A 27,689-nucleotide genomic window follows, 5' to 3' on the forward strand; every position below is an offset into this window, starting at 1 on the left:
TCATGTTAGTGGTAAAATTGCATTCAAATAACTTGCGTTTATTTGTGAAAAAAACGGAAATTTGGCGAAAATTTTGAAAATTTCGCAATTTTCCAACTTTGAATTTTTATGCCCTTAAATCACAGCGATACGGCACACAAAAAACTTAATAGATAACATTTCCCACATGTTTACTTTACATCAGCACAATTTTGGAACCAAAATTTTTTTTTGTTAGGAAGTTATAAGGGTTAAAAATTGACCAGCGATTTCTCATTTTTGCAACACCATTTTATTTTCAGGGACCACTTCACATTTGAAGCCACTTTGAGGGGTCTATATGATAGAAAATACCCAAAAGTGACACCATTCTAAAAAATGCACCCCTTAAGGTGCTTAAAACCACATTCAAGAAGTTTATTAACCCTTTAGGTGCGTCACAGGAATTTTTTGAATATTAAAAAAAAAATGAACATTTAACTTTTTTTCACAAAAAAAATACTTCAGGTTCAATTTTCTTTATTTTACCAAGGGTAACAGGAGAAATTGGACTGCAAAAGTTATTGTGCAATTTGTCCTGAGTACGCCGATACCTGATATGTGGGGGGGAACCACTGTTTCGGCGCATGGCAGACCTCAGTAGGGAAGGAACGCCGTTTGACTTTTTCAATGCAAAATTGGCTGGAATTCAGATCGGACGCCATGTCGCGTTTGGAGAGCCCCTGATGTACCTAAAAAGTGGAAACCCCCCAAGTGACCCCATTTTGGAAACTAGACCCCCCAAGGAACTTATCTAGATATGTGGTGAGAACTTTGAACCCTCAAGGGCTTCACAGAAGTTTATAACGTACAGCAGTACAATTAAAAAATCATATTTTCTCCACAAAAATGATCTTTTCACCCTCAATTCTTATTTTTCCAAAAGTAACAGGACCCTAAAAGATATTGTGCAATTTATCCTGAGTACGCTGATACCCCACATGTGGGTGTAAACCACTATTTGGGTGCATGGCAGAGCTCGGAAGGGAAGCAGCGCCATTTGACGTTTTTGGCTGGAATTGAGATCGGACACCATGTCGCGTTAGGAAAGCCCCTGATGTACCAAAACAGTAGAAACCCCCCACAAATGACACCATTTTGGAAACTAGACCCCCCAAGGAACTTATCTAGATGTGTGGTGAGCACTTTGAACCCCCCAGTGCTTCAGTGAAGTTTATAACGTCCGGGCGTGAAAATAAAAAAATCGTATTTTTTCCACAAACATCATCTTTTAGTCCCCATTTTTTTATTTTCCCAAGGGTAACAGGAGAAATTGGACCCCAAAAGTTGTTGTCCAATTTGTCCTGAGTACGCTGACACCCCATATGTGGGAGAAAACTACTGTATGGGGACACGTCGGGGCTCGGAAGGGAAGTAGTGACGTTTTGGAATGCAGACTTTGATGGAATGGTCTGTGGGTGTCATGTTGCCTTTGGAGAGCCCCTAATGTACCTAAACAGTGGAAACCCCCCACAAATGATCCCATTTTGGAAACTAGACCCCCTGAGGAACTTATCTAGATGTGTGGTGAGCACTTTGAACCCCCAAGGGCTTCACAGAAGTTTATAATGCCCAGGCATGAAAATAAAAAAATCGTATTTTTTCCACAAACATGATCAATTAGTCCCCAATTTTTTTATTTTTCCAAGGGTAACAGGAGAAATTGGACCCCAAAAGTTGTTGTCCAATTTGTCCTGAGTACGCTGATACCTCATATGTGGGAGAAAACTACTGTATGGGCACACATCAGGGCTCGGAAGGGAAGTAGTGACATTTTGGAATGCAGACTTTGATGGCATGGTCTGCGGGTGTCATGTTGCTTTTGGAGTGCCCCTGATGTACCTAAACAGTGGAAACTCCCCACAAGTGACCCCATTTTGGAAACTAGACCCCCCACGGAGCTTATCTAGATGTGTGGAGAGCACTTTTAACCCCCAAGTGCTTCACAGAAGTTTATAACGCCTGGGCGTGAAAATAAAAAAAACATTTTTTTCCGCAAAATTATATTTTTGCCCCCAATTTTTTATTTTCCTAAGGGTAACCGGAGAAATTGGACCCCAAAAGTTGTTTTGTAATTTGTCCTGAGTAGGCTGATACCCTACATGTGGGGGTAAAACACTGTTTGGGCGCATGGCAGAGCTTGGAAGGGAAGGAGCACCATTTGACTTTTTCATCGCAGAATTGGCTGGAATTGAGAAAAGATGCCATGTTGCCTTTGGAGAGCACCTGATGTGCCCAAACAGTGGAAACCCCCCAATTATAACTCCAACCCTAACCTCAACACACCCCTAACCCTAATCTGAGCCCTAACCCTAGCCCTAGCCCTAACCCTAGCCCTAACCCTAACCCTAGCCCTAACCCTAGCGGGAAAATGGAAATAAATACATTTTTTTTATTTTATTATTTTTCCCTAACTAAGGGGGTGATATCGGGGGGTTTGATTTACTATTTATGGCGGTTTTTATTTTTGGCAGCTGTCGCACGCTAAAAGACGCTTTTTATTGTAAAAATAGTTTTTGCATCTCCACATTGTGAGCTATAATTTTTCCGTATTTTGACCCACCGAGTGATGTGAGGTCTTATTTTTTGCGGGACGAGTTGATGTTTTTATTGGTACCATTTTCGGGCACGTGACATTTTTTGATCGCTTTTTATTCTGATTTTTGGGACGCAGAATGAACAAAAACCAGCGTTTCATGAATTTCTTTTGGGGGGTGCGTTTACACCGTTCCGCGTGCGGTAAAATTGATAAAGCGTTTTTATTCTTCGGATCAGTACGGTTACAGCGATACCTCATTTAGGTCGTTTTTTTATGTTTTGTCGGTTTTTTGCAATGAAAACAATTTTATATAAAAAATAATTATTTTTGTATCGCTTTATTCTGCGAGCTATAACTTTTATTTTTTTGCGGATGATGCTGTATGGTGGCTTGTTTTTTGCGGGACAAGATGACGTTTTCAGCGGTACCATGGATATTTATATGCGTCTTTTTGATCGCGCGTTATTGCACTTTTTGTTCGGTGGTATTATAATAAATCATTATTTTTTGCTTCGTTTTTTATTTTTATTTTTTAAGGGGTTCGCTAAAGGGGTTAACTAATGGGACAGTTTTATAGGGCAGGTCATTACGGACGCGGCGATACCAAATATGTGTACTTTTATTGTTTTTGTTTTTTTTATTTTGAAAAAATGGATTTATTGGGGAATATTTTTTTTTTTTTTTACTAATTTATTTAGCGATTTTTTTAAAATTATTTTTAACACTTTTTTTTTTTTTACTTTATTACCTTGTCCCAGGTGGGACATCACTGTCCTGTGACAGATCGCTGATCTGTCACATCACAGATCACTGTGACAGATCAGCGATCTGTCACAGGCACTGCTGCAGACTTCCTCATGCCGGCGCTTTGCACGCAGTGAGGAAGTCAGCTCCCTGCAGGCCCCCGTCGCCATCTTGGATCCGGGGGCCTGTAGGGAAAGAGCCCTCCGCAGCAGCGCTGCACAATGCGCTGCCGTGGGGGGCTCAGGGAAGCACGGAGGGAGCCCCCTCCCTGCCGATGCTTCCCTTTAACCCCCGGTACACCGCGATCGCGTTTGATCGCGGTGTGCAAGGGGTTAACGTGTTGGGGGTGGTCCGTGACTGCCCCTGACACATTGTGCCGGGTGTCAGCTATGATAATTAGCTGACACCCGGCCGCGATCAGCGGCGCTCACCACGTGGGCGCCGCTGATCGCTGGGACGTAATATTCCGTCCATGGTAGTTAGGTCCAGGGTCACATGGACGGAATATTACGTCCTTTGTAGGTAAGGGGTTAAAATTAAAAACCCCCAATAAATATCCTGTAGATATAGAAAGTGTTTCTAAAATAAGGAAAATTGTCATCTTAAAACCAAATCAGTCTTGCTCTATTTAAATTTTAGATATAACATAAAAAGCAATGTTATTTTAGACCACCAAGTATTTGACCAGTACAGCACCATATGTTTCTCACCTACTCCCCTCATTAATTTGTGACACAACCCCTGGAAAAAAAGCCAGTCTAATGTGTGGGTAATTAGCAGTGTCCATGTGCTCATTCCAGCAGAATAGTAACAGTCACATCTAGTTCAATGCCAGGGGCAGAGGAAGCATTGCTGTGCTAGTGCAGACTACGGAAAACTGGCTCACATTTGGCTGTTCTGCTTCCATATACATCAAAGAATCACACATATTAATTTCAATGTTTATGTCCTTAGAAAATTAACTATGACAACTACATGGAATAGTAACAGAAACCTATAGTAAATAAACCTCTGCATAAATCTGAAATCAAGGCAAAATACAGACAGGATGCTTTTAAAAAGGTTGAGTTTTATGAAATGCTGCTCTATATAACTGGTCTAACGGCGTGCCTGCTATTGTTGCACGCCATAGAATGTTCGAAATTGAAAGACCTCCAGGGTCATCGTGTCCAACCCCCTGCTCAATGCAGGATTCACTAAACCATCTCAAACAGATGTCTGTCTAGCCTCTGTTTTAAGACTTCCATTGACGGAGAACTCACCACCTCTCATGGCAGCCTGTTCCACTCAATCACCTTCATTGCCAAAAATGTTTTTTCTAATATCTAATCTGTATCTTCTCCTTTTCAGTTTCATTCCATTGCTTCTCTTGTTTCCATGTGCAAATGAGAATAAGAACGATCCCTCTACAATGACATCCATTCAGATATTTGTAGACAGCTATTAAGTCTCCTCAGCCTTCTTTTTTGCAAACTAAACATTCCCAGATCCTTTGACCATTTGTCGTAGGATATACTTTGCAGTCTGCTCACCATCCTGGTAGCTCTTCCCTGAACTTGCTCCAGTTTTTACATTTTTTTTTTTTTTAATGTGGTGCCCAGAACCGGACACCTTATTCCAGATGAGGCCTGACCAAGGGAGTAGTAGAGGGTGATAATTACTTCACGTGATCTAGACTCTATGCTTCTCTTAATACATCCTAGAACTGCGTTTGCCTTTTTGCTGCTGGATCACACTGTTGAATTATGTGCAGTATGTGATCTTTTAGTATACCCAAGTCTTTTTCACACGTGCTGATCCTTAGTTCTATTACTCCCATTCTGTAGATGTAATTTTCGTTTTTCTTGCCCAGATGTAGAATCTTGCATTTCTTCCTGTTAAATAGCATTATATTAGTCGATGCCCATTGTTCAAACTTATCTAGATCCTTCTAAAGCCTTTCTCTGTCTTCTCTAGTGTTTACTATCCCTCCTAGCTTTGAACTGTCTGCAAATTTGATTACTTTACCTTCAGTTGCCTTATCTAGATCATTTATAAAAATATTGAACAACACTGGGGCCAGGACAGAGCCTTGAGGTGGCCCACTTAAAACACTCTTCCAATTGGATGTGCAACTATTTATTACCACTTTGAGTATGATCACTGAGCCACTTATGAATCCAACTAACCGTAGCCTTGTCAATCCCACGCTTGGTCATTTTTTCAATAAGGATAATATGAGATACTTTATCAAATGCTTTGCTAAATTCGAGATAGACTATTATCTACCGCATTTCCCTGACCCACCCCGTCAGTGATTCCATCAGAGAAGAAAATTAAATAAGTCTGTTACGACTTGTTGTTTGCTTCAAACCCATGCTGGCTCTGGTTAATTACTTTATTTTTATCCAAGTACTTACATACATTCTGTTTAATAATTTGTTCAAAGATCTTTTCTGGTATAGAAGTAAGGCTCATTGGCCTGTAATTTCCTGGTTCAATCTTCTTTCCTTTTTTGAAGATAGGGACAACACTTGCCCTCTCCAATCTTCTGGAACTTCCCCTGTTTTAAAGGATTTTTCAAAGATTCTGGCTAGGGATTCTGCAATTTCCTCTTACACTTTCATTACCCTAGGATGTAATACATCTGGACTAGGAGACTTAAATTCATTTATATTAGCCAAGAATTTCTGTCAACAGATCATGTGGATTCCTTTATTCCTTCTATGGCACCGTGAAGATCACTTGATGTTACAATTGTTTTCTTAGATAACACAGATGCCAAACACAGAACACTTGGCATAGTTGGATGCTACGTTTTTGGGGAGAGGAAGGTTGGGCTTTTTTTCACCGATAGAAACTAACATTTTTGATCATATGACAGACAACTTGTATAAAAACCAGGGAAATCTCATTAATGGAAACTTATGAGGCCCTGAATTTCATGTTATGGTAACGGCCTTCAATGTCTACCAAGTTTGCAAGGTTAGCTGCATTTAGAAATCAGTGGTCTACTTTTATTCACATGTAATTTTTGTGACAACTGTTTGCTTAAAAATAAACATTTAGTTTTCCATGACATTACACAGCATGCACAAAGGAAATGCCTGGTGTACACCTGACCATGCAATGTGTACCTACAAGCTTTCATTTATTTTGCTGAGAATTGGCAACAGTTATCACAGCTATCCATTACTTCAGTTACATCAGCAGCTTAGGAGAATGTGATTCCCTTCCATAAGCACCCAAGATTATAATTACATTTATTGGACAAATATTGGCTTACACATTCAACAGGTCACATTTGTATGCATTTATTACCAAAAGCATGAGTAAGGCTATGTGCATGTGACATCTTGTGCAAGGGATCGCCACCAAAACCCCCTCCCCCAAAAAAAGGGACCAATAAAAAATAGAAAAGTAAACTAAAATTAAAGTGCACAGCAATGTGAAAACGACATTGCTGTGTACAGGTTTCATCTTACGTCACTTTTAATGGATTCAGAGTTTGAAAACCCTTAAGAGGTTAAAATAAATGACATGCTCATTTTTTCAGGCAGCTTCTAAGTGACTTCGGAGTATACAGTAGAGTAAAATACACTTGCAAAGGAGCTGCCACAGGAAAAGAAATCGTTAAAATAAATTACTGTATGCAATGCCAGATATCTGTTTCAACAGTCAAAAAGCAAAGGCCCTGAATCATGAAACTATTTTACCCAAAAGTGCTTTGACAAAATTTTTGATAAAATTGCGACTTGACAGTTTCACTCCAGCTTTGCCCAACCCTGCCAAAATGGTTGGAGATGAATGGAGGCGTGACGCCACAGCTCATCTAATTCATGATGAACTCTGGTGTTCCTTCATGTTTCAGTAAGATTTGTGGAGAGACACACGGAGGTACATGCCTCTTTTCAGACACGACTGATGCATTAAGATGTATGTACCTCAATGAATCAGGAGCATCTGACTCCAGAACACCCCTGGCATTGATCATGCTGGTTTTGATTAAATGGGGCCTTTTGCTTGTACCAGGAAAAACATGGTTTCTAAAAAAATCATTTACTCCTCTTGGTGCAACCACATATACAGCAGACAGTACATTATTAGCCACTAGTTCATAAAAAGGTTGTTAGATGGGAAAAGTTCTAAAAAGGCCTGTTTCATGCTTCCAAGAGTTATGATCCAAACACGGATTGCAATGTCCAGAACGGTTGCAGGTTTCCTGATCTGAACAGTTTCATAAGCATATGACCATGAACATCATACATGTGAAAAGGTATGGAAGATCTCAGTTATGAAGATTGCTTGTTCGCAGCAAACCTGACAAGCGGCATCCATCTATATTAGCATTGGAGCAACAACAAACAAAGTGAGTCCAGCACCAATATGCTTTTTCACATATGAAGATATGTTTTCAAATAGAAAACCTATTTACCTTAGAGAAAACAAGGCTAAGGTAGGGATATATTATCGTTATATAAATATACTAGCTGAAGAGCCCGGTGTTGCCTGGGCATAGTAACCAACTGTGGTTAGCTATAACAAATTATAATGATTATATTGTACATAAAAACATTTCACATCATATATTCAACACTACAGATTTGCAACACAAATTAACTAAACGATTACCCAAGTATTGATAGTATTTTCTTTTCAACTCATTCAAGATTTTTGGTTTTTCCTTTCGGTGCAAAGATGAACAGATTTTTGGCAGTTCCAACTCTTGAACAGACCACGTAAAATTGATCATGAGAAAAGCATGGAGATTGCAAATCGATCCCTACTACTTTCAAGGACTGTCCCTGAGCATTGTTAATGGACATTGCAAATAGCAGTTGAACTGGAAACTGGAGGCGTTTAAAATCAAAAAACAAATCAGATGGAATGAGTGGAATTCTTGGAAGGAAAATGTCCTCTCCTTTGGCACATCCTGTTTCTGAGCTGTGTATCTAACCCTATCCTGTGTGATAATGTCTGCTGAGCTGTGTACCTAATCCTCTCCTGTGTGATACTTTCTGCTGAGCTGTGCATCTAATCCTATCGTGTGCTACTGACTGCTTAGCCGTGTATCTAATCCGGTCCTGTGTGATACTGACTGCTGAGCAGTGTATCTAATCCTATCCTGTATGATACCGTCTGCTGAGCTGTGTATCTAACCCTATCCTGTGTGATACTGACTGCTGATCTGTGTACCTAATCCTATCATGTGTGTTACTGACTGCTCAGCCGTGTATCTAATCCTATCCTGTGTGATACTGACTGCTGAGTCGTGTATCTAATCCTATCCTGTGTGTTAAAATTTTGCCTCACAACATAGCCTATGACGCTCTCGGGGTCCAGATGTGACTGTGCAAAATTTTGTGGCTGTAGCTGTGACGGTACAGATGCCAATCCCGGACATACACACATACAGTACATGCATACACTTTTTTCCCATTATGTACCTAGGGGCAAAATTTTTTGGTGAATTGGAATGCACGGGGTTAAAATTTCACCTCACAACATAGCCTATGACACTCTCGGGGTCTAGACGTGTGACTGTGCAAAATTTTGTGGCTGTAGCTGCGACGGTGCAGATACCAATCCCGGACATGCACACATACATTGAGCTTTATATATTAGATTGTGTAAATGGTTCAATGAAAACCAAAGCAAGGATTTGCTTTAGTTAAAAGAAGTCCAATTTCTGCAAAATGACCCCTATATTCTCTGTAGAGTTTGGAAGCTTCAAACGCAAAACTGTACTGTCCGAACCATAAAGTTACAGGATTTAATAATACCCCAGCGAGTAAATAGATAAAAAAATGGGTTAGTTAAGTCCCTTGTAAAAATAATACACAGGGTTACTGTTATTAATATAAAATGATAATCCAAGGATTAGTCCAAAACTGGCCAGGAAGCATCTCCAATTTAAAGAGTGTTGTTTTGAGTCAATGGTATTTTTTTAAAACAGACAGACTCTAGATGTCACATGATAACTACTAAGCAAATCGCATAATTGTAAGATTTCCTAGGGAGTGGACAACTCCTTTAAAGCCACTATGTGACTATTTGTAACAAAGAAGGCTAAAATCTTCTCTCATTCTTCTATTTCAAAATGCATTGTAACAGAAAAATAAACCCATCCAGCTTCAGACATATGTGAACTCTGCTGAAATTACTGAAGGTTGTGCTAGTTTATTTATCTCATTTATACAGTGCCATTAATTCCACAGCGCTTTACAGACGTTATTGGCAGTGTCCCTGATGGGGCTCACAATCTAAATTCCCTATCAGTATGTTTTTGGAGTGTGGGAGGAAACTGGGGAACCCAGAGGAAACCCACACAAACTCCTTGCAGATGGTTTCCTTGGTGGCATTTGAACCCAGGACTCCAGCGCTGCAAGGCTGCAGTGCCAACCACTGAGCCACTGTGCCAGCCTATTCATTTAGGTGCATAAACCCACAAGGCAGGGCCGCCATCAGGGCATGACAGCCCTTACAAGTGTATGGGGCCCCAGTGATTTGGGGGGGCCCGCCCGGTGCCCGAGCACACTGGCAGCCCGAGCTCTGTCTGCTGTGTGCGCACAGGACCTGTGATGAGGTCACAAGATGGGAGGAGTCCGGTGTCACATGATCAGGGCCCTGGACGTATTTAGGACTCTGCTGTGCTTGTTGTCGTGTACTGCTGGATGAGGTAAAGTTTCTGTGCGGGGACCCCGGTGATTAGGGGGGCCCGGTGCCCGCCCGGCGCCTGAGAACAATGGCAGCCCGGTCCACGCTCGGCCCCGGGCCCCCCTACGTTTTGTTCAGGCTCCTCCAGCTCCGTCTGCTGTGTGCGCACAGGACCTGTGATGAGGTCACAGGAGGGGTGGAGTCAGGGGTCACATGATCAGGGGCCTCATGTCTGCAGGACTCTGCTATGCTGGTTGTCATGGTGTACTGCTGGATGAGGTAAAGTTTCTGTGTGGGTTCAGGAGGGGTTTACAGGGTGGATGTAGCAGAGCTGTGTGTGTACGAGGCGGATCCGTGTGTGTACGAGGAGTACGGAGCGAAGCCGTGTGTGTACGAGGAGTACGGAGCGGAGCCGTACGTGTACGAGGTGTACGGAGCGGAGCCGTACGTGTACGAGGTGTACGGAGCGGAGCCGTGTGTGTACGAGGAGTACGAAGCGGAGTTGCGCGTGTAAGAGGAGTACGGAGATGAGCCGCGCGTGTTAGAGGAGTACGGAGAGGAGCCGCGCGTGTAAGAGGAGTACGGAGAGGAGCCGCGCGTGTAAGAGGAGTACGGAGCGGAGCCGCGCGTGTAAGAGGTGTACGGAGCGGAGCCGCGCGTGTAAGAGGTGTACGGAGCGGAGCCGCGCGTGTAAGAGGTGTACGGAGCGGAGCCGCGCGTGTAAGAGGTGTACGGAGCGGAGCCGCGCGTGTAAGAGGTGTACGGAGCGGAGCCGCGCGTGTAAGGTGTACGGAGCGGAGCCGCGCGTGTAAGAGGTGTACGGAGCGGAGCCGCGCGTGTAAGAGGTGTACGGAGCGGAGCCGCGCGTGTACGGAGCGGAGCCGCACGTGTAAGAGGTGTACGGAGCGGAGCCGCGCGTGTAAGAGGTGTACGGAGCGGAGCCGCGCGTATAAGAGGTGTACGGAGCGGAGCCGCGCGTGTAAGAGGTGTACGGAGCGGAGCCGCGCGTGTACGAGGTGTGCGTAGAGGAGCCGCGCGTGTACGAGGTGTACGGAGCGGAGCCGCGCGTGTACGAGGTGTACGGAGCGGAGCCGCGCGTGTACGAGGTGAGCGGAGAGGAGCCGCGCGTGTACGAGGTGTACGGAGCGGAGCCGCGCGTGTACGAGGTGTACGGAGCGGAGCCGCATGTGTACGAGGTGTACGGAGCGGAGCCGCGCGTGTACGAGGTGTACGGAGCGGAGCCGCGCGTGTACGAGGTGAGCGGAGAGGAGCCGCGCGTGTACGAGGTGTACGGAGCGGAGCCGCGCGTGTACGAGGTGTACGGAGCGGAGCCGCATGTGTACGAGGTGTGCGGAGAGGAGCCGCGCATGTACGAGGAGTACGGAGAGGAGCTGCGCGTGTACGAGGTGTACGGAGCGGAGCCGCGCGTGTACGAGGTGTACGGAGCGGAGCCGTGTCTGTACGAGGTGTACGGAGCGGAGCCGTGTGTACGAGGTGTACAGAGCCGCTTGTGCATTTTGGCATTGGGGGCCCATTAGAAAGTTATTATGCAACGTCGTCGGCGGGCGCTTATGGCCGTGTGAAGGGGATAAGGGAAACCGCGCTTCAGATAGGAGTTCTGCAGCAGCTGCGATATGACTGCGGCTCTCATGCTGGGAGAGCAAGGCTCTGTGGGGCAGCGGTTCCGTCCAGCTCAATAAACCTGTCTCCCCCTGAGGGGCTGCAGTGCCATTGTGGGGTTGGGAGCCTTAGGGTACATCCCCGTGTTGTACCCCACAGGGGCAGACTCCCACCCACCTGCCCTATATTCTCTGCTGCAGAGCCGGCTTCTTCCCACTTACCCTACTGTTTCAGGTTGCCCTATGTGCATGAGATGTCATCTTCTAGGGGTCTTTCACTTGTCCCCAGATGACTCCCAATACAGTAAATAAAGCCCCCCAGTCCTCTCCCTCCCCTGCACTAGCTGAAGGGTTCAGAGTCAGACATAGGGGAGGGGGTAATATTATCTAGTCTTTTCTTACCTCAGGGATTTTTTGGGGTCACCTTTTGACAACTCTTATAAAGTCACCTGCTCTATTCTCACAATGTGCAAGGCAGCGGAGAAGTCTGCAGTGTAAAATTGACTGGGGGCTTTATAGTCCCACTGGTTCTCAGTCCACTCTGTGCCATTTTTAGGGTCAGGGCTCTTTTGCAGGGTTTTGACAGAACAGATTTGTGATGGTAATGTAACATAAAGCGCAGTCCTGGGACCATTAGATACTTATAAATATGCATTTCTATTCCTCCAGGAAATGTGTGAGGAAATACAAATGAGTGGGAGATTCCCACTCAAATGTGCATTTTAAAATCCACAGTGTGTCACTTGTATGTGACAAGATCCACACGTGCCACATGATTTTGTTGCGGAAAGTCCACATTGAATGTGCTGCTCGTGCGCTTACTCTTAGGGCTGACCCTCACTACAGGTCTAGTGCTGAACATTGGGGATTTTCCAGTTCCCCTATGTCAATGTCATTCAGGTAAATTGATCTGATTGGCAGTTCACTATCAGATCTGTAGCAGTGGGGACATATTAGTCAGGGACATGGCAGCCCCTCCATTCTCATCTTGTCATCTTTGACCGCTGGGACCTCGGATACCAGTGTCAGTGCTGATCACTGGCGATTTGTTAGCACAGTCCGTGTCTACAGAAGCATGTCTGGTCTGAAGTGCTGATATCTGCGATCTCATGTTTTGGGGTGCACATACACCTTACATACCTGGCAGCCAAAAGCCCTTTTCTGAGAAGTTGGGGTCCTAAAGCCATGTTTGAACGGAGCATGAGGGATTTTGTGTGACCATCACCCATAGGCTGTGCCAGCGTGCCATGTGGTGGGACCAGGCTGGGAGCAGAAGATGGTGACCGTGGACGGCAGCGGGACGGTGGATGGCGAGGCGCAGACGGTAGGCACTGGCAGACCAGTCACGAGGCGGCAAGCGAGCAGGGTGAGTAGACTGTCTGTCTCTGACTCTCTCCGATGTCTCCGTCTCCGGTGGCATGGTGGCGGTGCCCAAAGAGCCATGACGGGAGAGGGAACAGAATCTGGGGGTCTCATGGGGGGTACAATTACATTGACTTAATATGTGACCAACCTAATATAAGGTACTGCCTTTGCCACCTTGCTGGAGTATGTTAGAGTTAGATGGGCACTGACTCAGTATCATCTGGTCATTGTCTGAAGATGGATGCACAATAATGGTTAAAAAAAGTTACCAAATGTTTAATAGGTTAGAGTAGAGTAGGGCCCTGTCAATAGAGTCTACCTTGTCATGGTGGCAGGCTTAAAAAATCTTTTGGTCAAAACTAAAGCTGATGGCTATGTATGTGATATGGTGTTGATGTGAGATTGGTGAGGGTGTGGTGTAGAAGTGAAGTTTTTCCAAGAAAGGGCGGAGGGATTTTGGAAGGTTCGCATGGTGGAGGAGGAGCTAGGGTGGAGGCGGAGCTGGGGGTGGAGCCTGGGCGGAGTCTCAAGGGGGGCCCCCATAAATTTTGCCAGTATGGGGCCCCGAAATTCCTAGTGGCAGCCCTGCCACAAGGTCACCATTTTTTTCTAACACAAACTACTAGAACAACTGTAACGTAATTATACACTTTGGAGTAGATAGTTTGGTATTTTAAGTACACATTTTATAATTCAGTAAGCCACAGGCAAAGAAACTAAGGGTATGTTCACATTGTGTCCTTTTCTAGCAGTCAAAAATGCCAGTTGCCAGTTTTTAACGCAGAAGATGCCACAGGACTTGCTCCTTTGACGTTTTGAAAACCTGAAACATCTTTTTCTAAATTTGTTTTTTTTTTGTTTTTTTGTGCTTTTTTTTTTTCCAATTTATTTAAACAATTAAGATGATGCCAGTCTTTATAAAAGCAAAAACGCTAACAAAACTCTGCCCTTACATGAATGCATTTTCTAATATAGTCACCATCCCAGAACAGCCTATATTATACTATATTGTGGCATTATTTTTCTTTTTTTTAATAAAAAACAAGAAAAACACATACTTTTTCATTTGACATACTATATATCGTCACACAGAAATTTAGATTTACAATCTGGTCTAATTTTCCCTTGCATTGCCAAAAAATTCCAATAGAGCAGTGACCTCCCCCCTTCAGCCGATACGTGGACTTGAAGTTCGGTACTTGTAGTAGAAGTGTCTACAGGTGGCCGTCTTTGAGTTGTGCGTTTGCAGCTGTTGAGTGACAGCTCCCATCAGCAACTCTCTAATGAAGGAGATTGCATGGAAAAGGATCATATTGCACCATTTTAGGTCTGTTCCTACACATTCACCCCAAGTGTTTAGGTGAAACTAGGGCAGGGAGGCACAAAAATATAATACATACTTTCATTTTTAAAAGTTTAAGGAAGATTGTCACACTAAAGTGCAATTCTACACACACACAAAAAAAAACTGGGCCTCACAAAAAAAAGCATTTTAAATGCTAAGATAGAACAATGTTCCCAAAGGCATTGAAGAATGTAGATTGTTGTAATACATGTGAGCTTCTCAACAATACAGTCAGTCATTCTCAATAGAGCAGCCTCTCATTCAGGAAGCATTTTAGAAGATGAAGCTTACGGGCACACATACAAATTAATAACAGTAGGGACATTCTGGCATTGTGACACGCACAGGTGTTCAGGGCTTGGCAGGGCAATTTGTAGCTGTAGAGTATGACGTTTCCAAATTTTATTCTATATGTCAGCATCCCAGGTAGCTCCACATAATGTTAAGATTAAAACCAAAATTTGAGTGCAGGAAGGCTGAGGCAGCATGAGAACTATGGTCGTACAACACTAAGATTACAAGATTATGTTGTAGCATCTTAAATAATAAGAATATAGTAGTTCTTCGTGAGACCACAACCTACTTGTGTTATGCCTCACATGGTGAGGTAGGTCCTTGAGGCCCATGTCTGCATAAGTAGCTGTTACTTAACACTGACCGAGTTGGTGCAGCAGGATGACGCAGATGGAACGAAGACTGTACGGCAGGAGGAGCAAAACTGGAACCATAGGAACTGATGAAGCAGAGTGAAAGTAATAGCAACAGATTTATAATCCAGAAAGTAAAAGATATGGTTGATTAGGAAATGTAGTTGAGCTGAGTTTGTAGCAGAATCCAATGCAGAACTCAAAGTGGAAAGGAAGAGTTTACACAGTGTATAAGCTGAATTTGTCAGAGAGTCCAATGCAGAAATGGGCCATGAAAAACAGTATTTTTGGTGCTGTTTGGTTATTAGAAGTCTTCTTCCTTTCGAAGGATTAAATTACTTATTTTTTATTTCCAAATTGTAATATAAGGAAAAAGCTTAAAAATAGAATATATAAAAATATATAGATATTAATGAAAAACTATTTTTAGAGCAGATTGAGTAGACAGACTATGGCCGTTTTCACATTTGCGCTTCAGGGCGCAGGGCCGGCCTGTGCACGGCAGCCGCTAAGTCCTGCCCCTGCTGTGCCTCCGGCGGTAGCTCCGCCTCCGGGCGCATGACGCTGCATGCATCACGTGTATCACTGAGGACGCAGGCCGTGCGCAGTATGCGTTTGGCGGCGCCTGCATCCTTTTGACGGTGCGCCAACCAGCACCAAACGCAACCTGTTGCAATTTGGTTGCGCTCGGTGCACCGTCAAAAGGACGCAGGCGCCGCCAAACGCATACTGCGCACGGCCTGCGTCCTCAGTGATAAAGATAGGGGACGCATACTGCACACGGCCTGGGTCCTCAGTGATAAAGATAGGGGACGCATGACGCATGCAGTGTCATGCGCCCGGAGGCGGAGCTACCGCCAGAGGCACGGCAGGGGCGGGGCTGAAGCGCAAATGTGAAACCGGCCTAAGTAGACTCAGCAGTAGAGTGGAGTTTGTCACAAAGTCCAAGGAGAACTGGCACATTACAGTTGACTCAGCAGCAGTGCTTTTTTTTTTTTTTCAGGAAGTTAATACAGAGATGTCACAAGGAGTCGACAGTGATGGGGATGCCAAGTACCTAAATACTCAGGTGGTATGCCGCCACACAAGTCGACCAATAAGGTCTGAAACTTTAATATCACCATGGTAACCCGACGAATAACAGAATCAGGAAGATGCACAACTCCTTGTTGGATCCAAAGGTAGGCGATTAATAGCTAGGCTGAGTCACAGATCGCAAACAACACGCGTAACTACAAATCTTTTATGAAAAGTGTGTTACAACTAGTAAAACCATTCACAGCTCATTTATGTGCGATTTGTAGCATATTTAAGCATTGTCCTATCCTTAATGTCACGGTATTATACTTCAAGGGAATGTTCACACAGTTTTCTTCACGTGAATTTTGTTGTGGATTCTACTCCAAAATCCAAATCAATAACCACTTCAAATACTCTGAATAAGTTCTCTATTGATTAAGACGGACTTAGATTACATTGCTGTAAAATGGCATAGACTTCTGATGTTGATCTCTCTTGAAAGCCACTTGGATTTAAAGAAAAAAAAAAGATTAGTGCCACTCCTGTCCAAGTGTGAAGTTTGATATTGCAGCCCAATTCAAATTAATGTGGTTTAGCTGCAATAACATTCACAACCTTTGGATAACAAAGGTTCTGCCTTTGGGAAAAAAATAAATTAAGATGCCACCCTGTATTACATAGCAACATCCATACACAGTTCCAGCTTAACACCTTAGGCCTCTTTCACACTTCCGTTTTTTACAATCAGTCACAATCCGCCAGGTTTTGAAAAAAAACGGATCCTCAAATTTTTTTTGAGGATCCGTTTTTTTCCCATTGACTTGCATTAATGGCGGATTGTGACGGATTGCTGTCCGTTGCATCCGTTTTTTGTGAGGATCCGCCAAAAGTTGCTGTCCGTCACCATCCTCAAAAATTTCAAAACGGAGCTTGTAAGGTTTTTTTCTCTGGCGGATCCTGCAAACACTGATTTAACCCGAATTTCTTTCTGGGTGCCGGACAAAAAATCTCTCTCTCTCTCTCTCTCTCTCTCTCTCTCTCTCTCTCTCTCTCTCTCTCTCCTCTTCCCGGCCAGCGATTCCTTTAAATTTCTTCCTTTTCAGGATCCGTCTGAAAACGGATCCTGTGCCATCCGTTCACATCAGTTGAGAACGGATCCGCTTGTCCGCCTTTTTGGCGGATTATAACTGATGCAAAAAACTGAAGTGTGAAAGAGGCCTTAGCGACAGAGCCAGTTTGCAGCTTAATGACCAGGCCAATTTTTACAATTCTGACCACTGTCCCTTTATGAGGTTATAACTCTGGAACGCTTTAAAGGATCTCGCTGATTCGGAGAATGTTTTTTTGTGAAATATTGTACTTCATGTTAGTGATAAAATTTCTTCGATAAGTCTTGTGTTTATTTATGAAAAAAATGGAAATATGGCGAAAATTTTGAAAATTTTGCAATTTTAAAACTTTAAATTTTTATGCCCTTAAATCAGAGAGATGTGTCACAAAACTTTCTTAATAAATAACATTTCCCACATGTTTACTTTACATCACCACAATTTTGGAAGCAACATTTTTTTTTGTTAGGAAGTTATAAGGATTAAAAGTTGACCAGCGATTTCTCATTTTTACAACAAAATTTACAAAACCATTTTTTTTTAGGGACCACATCATATTTAAAGTCATTTTGAGGGGTGTACATGACAGAAAATACCGAAAAGTGGCACCATTCTAAAAACTAGACCCCTCAAGGTACTCAAAACCACATTCAAGAAGTTTATTAACCCTTTACGTGCTTCACAGGAACTAAAGCAATGTGGAAGGAAAAAATTAACATTTAACTTTTTTTTGCAAAAAATTTACTTCAGAACCAATTTTTTTTATTTTCACAAGTGTTAAAAGAGAAAATCAACCACAAAATTTGTTGTACAATTTCTCCTAAATACGCCGATACCCCATATGTGGGGGTAAACCACTTTTTCAGCACACGGCAGAGCTCGCAAGGGATGGAGCGCCATTTGACTTTTTCAGCGCAGAATTGGCTGGAATTGAGATCGGATGCCATGTTGCGTTCGGAGAGCCCTTAATGTGCCTGACAGTGGAAACCCCCAACAAGTGACCCCATTTTGGAAACTAGACCCATTAAGGAACTTATCTAGATGTGTGGTGAGCACTTTGAACCTTCAAGTGCTTCACAGAAGTTTATAACGTAGAGCCGTGAAAATAAGAAATCCATTTTTTTCCACAAAAATTATCTTTTCACCCCCAAATTTTTATTTTTACAAGGGTAACAGGAGAAATCATACCCCCACAGTTATTGTGCAATTTGTTCTGAGTACGCTGATACCCCTTATGTGGGGGGGAACCACTGTTTGGGCACATGGGAGAGCTTGGAAGGGAAGGAGTGCCATTTTGGAATGCAGACTTTGATGGAATGGTTTGCGGGCATCATGTTGCGTTTGCAGAGCCCCTGATGGGCCTAAACAGTGGAAACCTCCAACAAGTGACCCCATTTTGGAAACTAGACCCATTAGGGAACTTATCTAGATGTGTGGTGAGCACTTTGAACCTTCAAGTGCTTCACAGAAGTTTATAACGTAGAGCCGTGAAAATAAAGTCTTTTTTATTTCCACAAAAGTGATTTTTTAGACCCAATTTTTAGACCCCCAAAGTTGGTAAATAGTGGAAACCCCTCAATTCTTGCTCCAACCCTAACCCCAACACACCCCTAATCCCAACCCTAACCTTAATCCCAACCCTAATCCTAATTCTAACCCTAATCCTAGTTCGCCCTAACCCTAATTCTAACCCTAGCCCTAACCCGAGCCCTAGCCCTAACCCTATCCCTAGTCCAACCCTAACCCTAGCCCAACCCTAACCCTAATGGAAAACTGAAAAAAAATATTTTCTTTATTTCGTTATGTTGGCCTAACTAAGGGGGTGATAAACGGGGGGGATAATGTACTATTTTGTTTATTTTGATCACGATGATAGTTTATCATCGTGATCAAAATGAATGAATGGAATCTGCCAGCCGGAGCCTGCAGATTCCTGGCAGGCGCACTGCGCATGCGCCTGCCATTTTCTCCGGATCCAAGATGGCGGCACCCATCGGAGGACGTCGGCGGGACGCAGGATCACCGGGAGGGGACAGAGGACCACAGAGAGGTACCGGGGAGTGAACGGGGACCCTCTTTCTCTCTCCTCTGATGTGTGATCACATCAGAGGAAAGAGAAATTTAATGCACAATCGTGGCTTTCTTTTCTTTGCGGTCGCCGTTATAGGGTTAATAACGGCGATCGCAAAAGCGGGGTCGGTAAAAAACGACCGATTCATGTTCTCTGGGGTCTCGGCTACCCCTGGCAGCCGAGACCCCGCAGAAGATGCAACACTGGGGGGCGCTATTCACTTTCTCCACAGCGCCGTGAATTAACGGCACTGTGGCTTTAGTACCCTTAATTACCGCCGATAAAAGGCGTATCGGCGGTCGTTAAGGGGTTAAGGTTTAGTAATGCACTCAACCTTCATGCCCTATATGCACGTACACCCTGCAGGACTCCATTGCTGGACAAAAAGCTTGTTTTAAGTGTGTTTAAAGTTTGCTCAACAACATATAGACAAGCCTGTGAAATACTTGGAGAATACAGTCTTGTAGGAGGAGACCAAAATTTAACTCTTTGGATGCCATAAAGTGCCATAAAGTGCTGCGGAATATGTCGGCGCTATAAAAATAAAATTTATTATTATATATTATTTATTATGCCATAATAAACACTATCTTTGGAGGTCAAAAGTCACTGCACATCACCCCAAAAACACCATACCAATAAAGAAGTTTGAAGGTGCGAACATCATGGTGTGGGGCGTTTTTTCAGCATACGACACCGGCAAACTTCATATAATTGAAGGAAGGATGAATGGACAACTATACCGAGACATTATTGATAAAAATTTTCTCTCATCTACCAGGACGATGCAGATGAAATGAGGGTAGACATTTCTGCAAAACAATGATCCCTAACACAGCCAAGAAAACTGTCAATTGATTTCAGAGAAAGAAAATGGTCCAGGCAATCACCTGACCGGAATCCAAAAGAAAATTTATGGAACTAAAGCTCAGAGTTCATAGAAGGATCCCAAAGAACCTTCAGGATTTGAAGAGAGTTTGTGTGGAAGAATGGAACAAAATCACACCTGAGCAATGCATGTAACTAGTTTCTCCATACGGGAGACAACTTGAATATGTCATCACCAACAAAGACTTTTGTATAAAGTATTATATAAATTTCAGTAAGCGTGTTTAATACTTTTTCCAGGGTTATTTCTCATTATTAAACAATTTAATATATGGTTTTATTTCTTTGTATGGTTTGGATGGGTTGTTACAGACATCTGTTGAGAATTACGTAAATGTCAATAGCACCTATAGAAATTTACTTAGCAAATTGGTGACGTGTTTAATGCTTAATTCGCCCTCTGTAAATATATTTTTTAAACTATTTTACATACGCTTTGGCCATTTATAAAGGATGGTTTTACAAATTAACTGAATCATAAGAGAAAATTGGTAGTGAATAAGAAATATATTGGGAAGGCAGATTCCACGTGCAGACTAGACACATGTTGGTTAGTGGTTACAAGAAAAAAAAAATTAGACAAGACTAAATGGGCCACACACATTCACATATGGCTGGAAAACTGCATGGCAGAACCTACTGGGAACATGTGTTGTCAATCTCTCTAGTCCAAGTCCCTTAAGATTATGAGGAATTCTTACAATTTTTTGATTGACGTGGCTGCTTCCCAAGTGGTTCTGCAGAAGTGGACATCTGAGGGAGGCAAAATGGTATTCATCATCAGACAAACCCAGCTTGTTCTTACACTGCTGCAGTAGAACTATTTCTAGGAATGTGTTTTAAGAGGAGTCTCAGAAATTAAGTTATATGCTTCCAAGGTTTTGGCTTGGTGTTTTAGAACATCATGACGCTTATTATCCCTGTAAAAATATTAATTTTCTAAAATGCTTACATAGTTTTGTGCATTAAATGAAGATCTCAGAAAAAAAAAAAAAAAAAAAAAAAAAAAAAAAAAAATCGGACCATACCTATAGGCAGACTAAAAAAAAAGAATAATGTATGCTATAATTTCACTGAAAAAAACAAGACAACTATATTTTTAAGTTATGATGCAGCTTTTTTCTATTTAAAAGGTACACATTGGAGGAACTGATTGATCTTTACCTAGTCCTAATCAGTATTGATACAGGAAAGAGATATATACTGTGTGTAATATATATATATATATATATATATATATATATATATATATATATATATATATATATATATATATATATGAAAAAAAATAGGCAGCACTCAAATTAAATGTGAAAAAAGTGGATACTTTACTGATCCTCAGATGGCAACGTTTCAACGGTGACCCGTCTTTGTCAAGCCAAAGACGGGTCACCGTTGAAACATTGCCATCTGAGGATCAGTAAAGTATCCACTTTTTTCACATTTAATTTGAGTGCTGCCTATTTTTTTTTCCTTTTGTCATTTTGGCTGTTTGGACACTGCTGAATAGGTTTTGCACCTGCTGTATTATTTTGGTAGTGCTGCCCTTTTTTCTTGATTTTTATATATATATATATATATATATATATATATATATATATATATATATATATATATATATTTGTACCGTGTTGGCCAGTGGATAGAAATAGATTTAGAATTGACTACTGAGGACTCTCAATTCTAAATATTTTTCTACCTAATCAGTAGACTTCTAATGTAATGTTAACACAGCCTAACCCCAACCATTACAAATGATGCACTTTAATTGATTTGTTTTGTACATATTGCCAGGGAGGGAGGTGTTTTGTGCTGCCCTGCGGTATTTGGGGCTGCTAAGGAGGTAGAATAGAGTGGACTGTGGTACTGCTAGAGGATATATTATGTGCGCTGTATAGATGGAGTGTGTTTGCTGCTGCTGGGAGTATTTTCTACATTAGTGAGGCCAGAGTAAGAAAATGTTTTACAAGTGTTGCACTTCTGACAGCATGATGGAAAAATGGTGCTATATTACAACTTATACAGCAAAAGTTGTATTCAACAATAACGAAAGAGAAAAAATAAATTATGGGTACATTTTGTGCAAAAGTTGGAAAATATTAAATATATATGGCAGCACAGTGATGACTCAGTAGCTAGGACTGCTGTTTTGCAGCGCTGGTGTCATGGGTGCAAAGGCCACCAAGGAAAAAAATCTGCCTGGAACCATAGCTGCAGAAAAAGACATGGAATGCACATCATGGTGAATGGGTGTCATTGGGTACCAGGTTGCTCCACCTGATTGTATGCTGTTGCTTCCATGGTGGTCAGCGCATGGCGCTCTACCTTTTAGGTTAGGAACCCAATAAGAGGTTTACCCTGACATGGTAGTGGGCTTCATACAGTGTGATCAGAACATTAAACCAAAAACCTCATGTTCAGTTTTGTCATTTTTTTTGCCAGGAGATAAATTGTTGATTTTTAGATGTGTGGTGGATTTCTTTTTTCACAGCTAAGCTATATAACATCTGCAAGGTGTTTGCATGTTCTCCCCAGTGTTTACGTTGTTTCTGTCCATCTCCACTTTCCTTCACAGGCCAAAGACAAACCAATAGGGAATTTACACTGTGAGCCCCATTGGGGACAGTGATGATGAGGTCTATAAAGCAGGTGGGATTAATGGCACTATGCAATTAAGCTAAATAAATGAATTAAATAATACATTACCGGTAGTTAACATTTTCTACAGTTACAAATTAAATGACCTATAGAATAAAGTCATGATTTACAGCATAGTGGATGAGATTTCTAGAAATCTCATGTGCACTGTGAGTCTGTGCACTTGCGGATCACCCGTGAAAACGGATATGCTGCAAGCTTTTCAGATACGCATGTCAATTTCTCTTGAGGGTACGCATGTGGATTTTCCTCATAGGCTTGCATTAATGAGGAAAATCCGCATGAGTACAAATGTAAATGCGTGTCCGCTAATTTGCAAAATAGGTGTGGAAATAGTGCGGACAATCTGCAGCGTCAAAACTGCAGCACATCCTAAATGTGGGAACGTACCCTGAAAATTTGCTCCTGCACGGCAATTCTGTTTCTTCTCCAATTCAATGTGGACTTTGTGTTCAAATAAATGTACAAATACTTAAAAAAATAAAATAAATCTTGGTATATATACAAAGACCATGGGCAGTTGCAAATATTTTGTGGTGAATCGGATGTTTTTCATCAAAAGAAAGTACTAAATCATCCAAAATTTATAAATGGAAGAAATACAGAATCCAAAACACTAGAGCAGGGGTTTCAAAACATGCGGGCTGCATGCGGCCTTTAACCCCTTAAGCCCCAAGGGTGGTTTGCACGTTCATGACCGGGCCAATTTTTTACAATTCTGACCACAGTCCCTTTATGAGGTAATAACTCTGAAACGCTTGCATGGATCCCGGTGATTCTGACATTTTTCGTGACATATTGTACTTCATGTTAGTGGTAAAATTTCATTCAAATAACTTGCGTTTATTTGTGAAAAAAATGGAAATTTGGCAAAAATTTAGAAAATTTCGCAATTTTCCAACTTTGAATTTTTATGCCCTTAAATCACAGAGATACAGCACACAAAAAACTTGATAAGTAACATTTCCCACATGTTTACTTTACATCAGCACAATTTTGGAACCAAATTTTTTTTTTCTTAGGAAGTTATAAGGGTTAAAAATTGACCAGCGATTTCTCATTTTTGCAACACCATTTTATTTTTACGGACCACATCACATTTGAAGCCACTTTGCGGGGTCTATATGATAGAAAATACCCAAAAGTGACACCATTCTAAAAACTGCACCCCTTAAGGTGCTCAAAACCACATTCAAGAAGTTTATTAACCCTTTAGGTGCGTCACAAGAATTTTTTGAATATTTAAAAAAAATGAACATTTAACTTTTTTTTCACAAAAAAAATAATTCAGGTTCAATTTTTTTTATTTACCAAGGGTAACAGGAGAAATTGGACTGCAAAAGTTATTGTGCAATTTGTCCTGAGTACGCTGATACCTGATATGAGGGGGGAACCACTGTTTCGGCGCATGGCAGAGCTCAGAAGGGAAGGAGCGCTGTTTGACTTTTTCAATGCAAAATTGGCTGGAATTCAGATCGGACGCCATTTCACGTTTGGAGTGCCCCTGATGTACCTAAACAGTGGAAACCCCCCACAAGTGACCCCATTTTGGAAACTAGACCCCCAAGGAACTTATCTAGATATGTGGTGAGAACTTTGAACCCACAAGGGCTTCACAGAAGTTTATAATGAACAGCGGTACAATTAAAAAATCATATTTTTTTCCACAAAAATTATCTTTTCACCCCCAATTTTTATTTTCCCAAGGATAACAGGACCCTAAGAGTTATTGTGCAATTTGTCCTGAGTACGCTGATACCCCACATGTGGGGGTAAACCACTATTTGTGCGCATGGCAGAGCTCGGAAGGGAAGCAGCGCCGTTTGACCATGTCGCGATTGGAAGACCCCTGATGTAGCAATACAGTAGAAACCCCCCACAAATGACACCATTTTGGAAACAAGACCCCCCAAAGAACTTATCTAGATGTGTGGTGAGAACTTTGAACCCCCCAGTGCTTCACAGAAGTTTATAATGCCTGGGCGACAAAATAAAAAAATCGTATTTTTTCCACAAACATGATCTTTTAGTCACCAATTTTTTTTATTTTCCCAAGGGTACCAGGAGATTTTATGTTTGGCAGCTGTCACATGCTAAAAGACGCTTTTTATTGTAAAAATAGGTTTTGCATCACCACATATTGAGAGTTATAATTTTTCCATATTTTGACCCACCAAGTCATGTGAGGTCTTATTTTTTGCGGGACGAGTTGATGTTTTTATTGGTACCATTTTCGGACACGTGACTTTGATAGCTTTTTATTCCGATTTTTGGGACACAGAATGAACAAAAACCAGCGTTTCATGAATTTCTTTTGGGGGGTGCGGTTACACCGTTCCGTGGGCGGTAAAATTGATAAAGCGGTTTTATTCTTCGGGTCAGTATGGTTACAGCGATACCTCATTTATGTCTTTTTTTATGACTTGGCGGTTCTATGCAATGGAAACTATAAAAAAATAATTATTTTGGCATCTCTTTATTCTGTGAGCTATAACTTTTTTATTTTTTTGCTGATGATGCTGTATGGTGGCTCGTTTTTTGCGGGAAAAGATGACGTTTTCAGTGGTACCATGAATATTTATATGCGTCTTTTTGATCGCGCGTTATTGCACTTTTTGTTCGGTGGTATGATAATCATTATTTTTTTGCCTCGTTTTTTTTAAGGGATTCACTAAAGGGGTTAACTAATGGGACAGTTTTATAGGGCAGGTCGTTACGGACTCGGCGATATCAAATATGTGTACTTTTATTGTTTTTTTATTTCCAAAAAATGAATTTATTGGGGAATATTTTTTTTTCCTAATTTATTTAGCGATTTTTTAAAAATTTTTACACTTTTTTTTTAACTTTATTAGGTTGTCCCAGGGGGGGCATCACTGTCCTGTGACAGATCGCTGATCTGTCACATCACAGATCACTGTGACAGATCAGCGATCTGTCACAGGCATAGACGCAGACTTCCTCATGCCTGCGCTTTGCAGGCACTGAGGAAGTCAGCTCCCTACGGGCCCCCGAAGGTCCCCGTTGCCATCTTGGATCCGGGGACCTGTAGGGAAAGAGACCCCTGCAGCAGCGCTGCACACTGTGGGGGGCCCAGGGAAGTTCGGAGGGAGCCCCCTCCCTGCCGATGCTTCCCTTTAACCGCCGGTACACCACGATTGTGTTTGATTGCGGTGTGCAAGGGGTTAACGTGTCGGGGGCGGTCCGTCACCGCCCCTGACACAATGTGCTGAATGTCAGCTGTGATAATTAGCCGACACCCGGCCGCTGATCACTGTGACATACTATCCCGTCCCTGGGAATTAAGTCCCAGGGCACATGGACGGGATAGTACGTCACATGGGATTAAGGGGTAAAGGCTATGTGAGCAAGTTGAGTATTTGCTTGCAGAAATTTCTGCAAGGTTTCTGCATCTCTTGGCAGGAAAAACGCTGCAGAAAAAACGTGCGTTTTTGTATACATTTTTCTATGCATTTTTGCATGTCAATGAATGCTTTTTTGAGCCAAATAAAGATTTTCTTTTAAAAAAGATTTGTGATGGAATTTCTTAGTTCAACACCACCTTTTTCATGCTGATGCAGTAGTATCAGAATAATGGGATTAGGGCTTGGTGTCAACAGCTGTCATTGACACCAAGCCCTAGGCTTAGTAATGAAAAGGTGTCAGCCCGACATCCTCATTACTAAGCCGATAAGTAAATACAAAAACCACACATTGTCACCAGCCTATGTAGGAGCGTTAACAGAACGAAGGTACGTAGGTTGTAACCAAACGGCAACTGTTAGTGTTAAAGAAAAAAAAATGCGTTGGCTCCTGCGTAATTTTAATAACTAGCAGAGGGAAAGTCAACGGCTGATGCGAATATTCTGGGAAGGAGCCAATAACCATAAAGGTTCCCAAGCTACTAATATCAGCTCACAGCTGTTTGCTTAGCCTTTACTCGCTAGTTTACAGTGGGACTCCAGAAAAAATTGACATGGGGGCCCCCTATAAAATCTAACCATCAAAAGCTAGACAGCTGCGGGCTGATGCTAATAGCCTAGGAAGAGGTCATCCCTCCCAGGCTAAAAACAGCAACACTCAGCCACCCCAGAAATGGCACATCTATAAGATGCGTCAAATCTGGTGCTTAGTCTCACTCTTCCCACTTGCTCTGTAGCGGTGGCAAGTGGGGTTCATATTTGGGGGTTGATGTCACCTTTGTATTGTCAGGTGACATCAAGCCCACAGGTTAGTAATGGAGAGGCAGCTAAGATAAGACACCTATCCATTAGTTACCCCATATTGCATTAAAACACAGACACACAGAATATAGTCCTTTATTTGAAATAATGGCACAGACTTCAATGATGACATACTCACCGAACGCCTAATCCACAGAAACTAACATCTCCTGCAACAGAATAAAAAACCACAATATTCCTCACCTGTCCACTGAGAGGATAATCCATAATGTCCCTCGACGATCCTGATCACTTTGAGAGCTGTCACATCAGTGATGTGACTGTTCTCAAAGACAGCTGGAGATACACTAACAGGAGGTAATCACTCCCGCAGTGTACCACTGAGCTGCAATGAGAGAGGTCACCGGAGTTCATCAGCTGATCAGTTCCGCTGATCTCCCTTACAGCACCACTACTGTGAGGGAAAGTTCTCATGCAGCGGTGCCATGAGAGCTCTGGAGCTGATGAACTCCAGCGAACTCTCACGGCAGCTCAGTGATACACTGACAGGAGGTAATTGCTCCCACAGTGTATCACCAGCGTCCAGGTAGAGCGGTCACACCTCCCAATGGGACTGATCTACGCGTGACATTGCCGTGGGACACTCAGAATTGTCACGGTCACGTGTGTCTGGACGCAGCGAGTACCGTAAGGCGAACCCATATGACACACGTGACCCTGGATACACCGCCTCCAGTGGGGCAAATTTAAATAATAAACACGTGCAGCTGGATACACTGCCTCCAACTGGCGAATTTAGACATTACACGTATATACAAGTCTGGAAACCCCACCTCCAGTAAGGCG

At 42.5% G+C, this 27,689-nt stretch overlaps 1 protein-coding gene and 1 long non-coding RNA gene across 15 annotated transcripts in view; one reads left to right on the forward strand and one right to left on the reverse strand.

Moving 5' to 3' along the window:
- BNC1 (basonuclin zinc finger protein 1) overlaps positions 1–27,689 on the reverse strand; it is a 329,666-nt gene that overhangs the window by 111,488 nt on the left and 190,489 nt on the right. The gene's annotated exons all lie outside the window — the stretch shown is intronic.
- LOC141083950 (uncharacterized) lies at positions 15,924–20,273 on the forward strand. Its single transcript, XR_012230863.1, has 2 exons — positions 15,924–16,094; positions 19,895–20,273. It is a non-coding gene; the product is annotated as an uncharacterized lncRNA (long non-coding RNA).

The sequence above is a fragment of the Dendrobates tinctorius genome, unplaced genomic scaffold, assembly GCF_039654945.1.
Source record: "Dendrobates tinctorius isolate UK_male_01 unplaced genomic scaffold, ASM3965494v1 ptg000022l, whole genome shotgun sequence".
In the NCBI taxonomy this organism is placed as follows: domain Eukaryota; kingdom Metazoa; phylum Chordata; class Amphibia; order Anura; family Dendrobatidae; genus Dendrobates; species Dendrobates tinctorius.